Consider the following 4,209-nt stretch of genomic DNA (forward strand, 5'->3'; position numbering starts at 1 on the left):
AAGAGTTTTTAAAAATCTTATAGATGGTCTTTTAAAAATTATGCTCTGAAATAACCTTTTAAGGATAGTGGCTGAAAAATGTAATTACATATCTGGCTATGAATTTAAAAAAATTGTTTGCCTTCCTGCATCTCACTTTGAGTTAATGTTTTAAGTGTAATAGAAAGCATTCTGGAAGAATAAAGACTGCATCAAGTTTGTTAAAAGTTGTAAGGGCAGGCAAGGATATAAACCACAAACTTATAATTAAGTTTCACACAAATTGGAAGTCTGCCAGACTCTAGAGCCTAGCCAATGGACACAGGAACTAGATTCTTCTGAAAGTTGAGTCAGATATTTTATGAAGACACTAAACAGGGTTTTTGGTGATCCCCCTGAGTATCACCCCCCCCGACGCTGCCTAAATTTGGCGTCTTAATTCTTCCTTGATCTCTAATACAGAATTATGTGAAAAGATCTAGACAATGGTATTGTCTAATTTTCTACAGCTAGTCCTATATAATTTTAACACGCATTTTTCTTGCTTTTTCAATTTTGTTTGTCTAAAGTGTGCCCCACACTCTAACTTTGAAAGAAATGGGAGTATTCGCGAGGTCATTTTAATCTATGAACGGTCATAAAGGATTGGCATGGTTTATTCTTGTGTTAAGTTATACCAGGGTCCCACATTAGCATGCCCGTTTTCAGGTTATCTGTGATAGAGGAGGAATTGAAAGGATATTATTTCCAGAACAATACTCAACTTCTATTTAAAAAAAAAAGAAATAATCAGTAATTATAAAACTCATATGAGTTGCTAATGAAATTGCTTTGTTTCTCACTTTCTTGTACAGTACATGACATAAAATTCTCAAGAATTTGACTTTTTTACTTACTTTTACCTTTTTATTTACTAGGCATAAGGGTTTTTTCCAAAAGAACCATTTTGAACTACAAGTCTAGTGTAATTCACCATGAAATCTAGTATAATTTAACCTCATCAAGCTTTCTATTTTAAGCCTACTTTAAAAATATTTATTCTGTGTGTGTTTGGTGAATATTATGCCAAAGAAAGTATCTGAAGTAATTTTATAATCTTCATTATTCCTCACAAGAATTACATATTAAGGCAAAATTGTCCCCAGTCTTCCCTATTCTTAAATTATTATCTTAAAGAAACTTTAAAATGGGAAACTGGGTGTATGTGTATTATTGTAACTGTTAAATTTATCCAATGACCTGAGCACAAGTGATGTGTGGTGGAAAGCTCTTTTTATCTTTGCAGTTCTACAAACCCTAAGTGGCATGGATCATTTTAAATCCCATTCACATACTTCAGTGTTAGATTCTGTTAATCCCCATCTACTTCAATGTTGAGCAGTTTGCAGGAGAGGGGCCAGAGCTGCCTGAATGTTCATATTTTGAAGCTTGTACCCTAATGGATTCTTAGCCTAAACACACCAAAGATTTCTGTTAGCTGTTAGATAGTGGCAGAGTTATAGAATTTTAAGTGTTATCGATATTTAAATAGGACTTAGCCAAAGAAGCACAATAGAAGTCCTAAACTTTAAAAGTTCAGTTTTTAAAACAGAACTACATATGTTTAACTGTTCTATGTTTGTATCTCTAAAGTAAAATTTAGAGCTGTGCTCTGGGAATGTTCAGACTGACATGCTGTAAATATATCTGGTAAGAAGCTGAATACTAGCAAATATACAGCAATAATAAGGCCATTGAATGCCACCATCTGAAAGGACACTATCAAGTACTACCCTTCCTGCTTTCTAACTCCACCTTCATATCCTTTCAAAATAAAACTGTTTCTGTTGTCTTTACACTCCATGGCTTGAAAACGGCTGTTATAGGTGTAGTTTTCAAGTTGACATGTATCTATCATATTCATATTACCGCATGTGGACATGAAACATGATTTCCAGCGTTTGTGATTGTACTGTTAAAAATAACCCGACATCAATGGTGTCAGTGCAGTTCTCAGACTAAAAACCCTAACTCTTTGTTATTTCTTGTCTTTTCTGTCCTACAGGAGAAAAAAATGTTATAGGATTTCAACAAAACAGTGGCTTAAAAATAGTTGGTAACTATTAGTTACCAATTAGTTGGTAACATTTTTTTTCTTTTAAAATCCAGTCTGTCTGGAAGGCACTCTAGGAAAATACTAAAATGGAATTTGGAGCATGTTTACTTGATAATGTCCTTTTTAAAGTTCTTTCATGATTGTGCCTTTTATATATATTCTGAATAATGGCTTTTTCTCTAGTTCAGTTGATTATTCAGAAAACATTAAGGTCTATATCTTCCAAAGGGCTTCATGGTTTTGGGTGCCCAACAAGAAACAGACTACAAAAGGACTCGTTTTTCAGAAAAACGAGCGCTATCTTTGCTGTTTGGGTGACCAGAATTACTAGTCATTCCTGGAAAAAATGACCTACTAGTTCTTTGGCGTTCTTTTGTTTGCAGATAACTCTACTAGTTAGTGTTTTTACCTGCTGGTCAGGCTGGATCATTGCCAGTTGACAGTGAAAGAAAATAGGAAAGCTTATGTGCTAGATATACATAGTTTTTATTTTTTTAATATCACGACCTATAATTCTTATGGCTTTACATCTATTTAAAATTCGTATATAGCAAAGTAAATTTTCATGGACTGGTACTTCATTCGGTAGGTGGAAGTAGCTGGTCTCTGCTTGATTGAGGACAGTTCCTCTTAAGAGGACTGAAGTTGAAGGGCAGAGATTTACACCTCACAGCTGCATGGGTCAAAACTCCTTAGGCGTCTGGTACCTCCATTTTAATAAGTATATGTATTCATCCAAGAGTGCATGTCCTGTTGATCTGGAGGGCACTTTTACAATAAAGGCTATGTTTTATCTGGCAGTCATTGACTCAGTTGACCGTTTGTTGCCAAAGAAGGAAGAAGCAGGTCTCTTTTAAAAACACCTCTAATGAACACATTGCAAAAAGTTGGTCCTTTCCACATGCTGACCTTTGGGAAGAAGAGTCGAGTCCGTGTTGATACTCTAAATTGCTACATGGTTCTGAGAACTTACTGCACTCGTTCTAACATTGAATTCTGTATTTTTTGATAAACAGATTTCTCGTTGTTGTCTGGGTTACTGCCCATAATTCTTTAAGTGAATTTTATGTGCAGTTTATTTATTTATATTGGAATTTCCTCTGAGCACTGACACTTTTCCTACGGAGGTATGGCTCTCATGGGTTCTTTATGCTGAACATGAGTAATTACAATGGTGATGATGTCTCTTCTGTAAGACTGTGGTTTCCTTAAAAATGTAGTGCTACTTTAGTCTGGGTTATTATTTGGGTAGGTATTTTAAAAGATGAGTCATGCCAGAACACAAGGAAAAAAGATTTGTTTGGTATCATCAAACAGCTAAGCTTATTTCCCTTATTTCCTTATTTCATGAGTGTGAAAGAACGTCTGGAACTCAAGAAAGCTTCAAAGGAATTGCCTCGTAACGTGCTTGATCAAACGTGAAATGTGTTATGGAGTGCTAAGGTATAAGTGATCCTCGAGTTTTTAAATTTAAAATAATTTCTATGTAGAAGTTCGTGAATGTAGAATTATGAATGAATTCTGAGAAGGCTGTTGCAGATGAAGTTTTCCGACCCCCCCCCCAAAAACAGTAAGAGGCGAGAATTTTTTCTACATTCAGCGTACATGCGTAACTGACCCAGATGGCATGTTCTCCATAGGACTGAAGCTTAATGGAAATAGAGTGCGTTTATCTGTAGGTCCTTGTGACTACTGTCACATGTGATCTTTTTCTACACTGTCATCCCACAGTGCTTTGGTTGGTTTATCGTATGCATTGAAGAACGACACTGGCAGAATATAATGCAGGGCAGTCACTTTGCTTAAGCCTGTAAGGGTCTTTTTCACGGTTCATAGGAAATGCTTTGGTTTAAAAGGAGTTGATGGAGTAAAGGTAACAATGGCAAAAATTTTTGAATCCCCCATAACCATTTTGATCATGTTTAAATGTTGGTCCTTTTATACAAAAGAATAAGGTGAAATAATATTTTGTCACTGGTATATGAGATAACGTGTTTTAAATGTGATCTGTATAGGTTGATATTTTAGATGGAAGTCTTTAAGTAAAGTTGTCTTTTAGGGGAAATTCTTTGCTGTAAGGAAAAGCTAGGAAGTGTACTGTAAATGTGGAAGTACTCAGTCCTATGTGTAATTTT

The sequence above is a fragment of the Phaethon lepturus genome, unplaced genomic scaffold, assembly GCF_000687285.1.
Source record: "Phaethon lepturus isolate BGI_N335 unplaced genomic scaffold, ASM68728v1 scaffold10969, whole genome shotgun sequence".
NCBI classification, from domain to species: Eukaryota; Metazoa; Chordata; class Aves; order Phaethontiformes; family Phaethontidae; genus Phaethon; species Phaethon lepturus.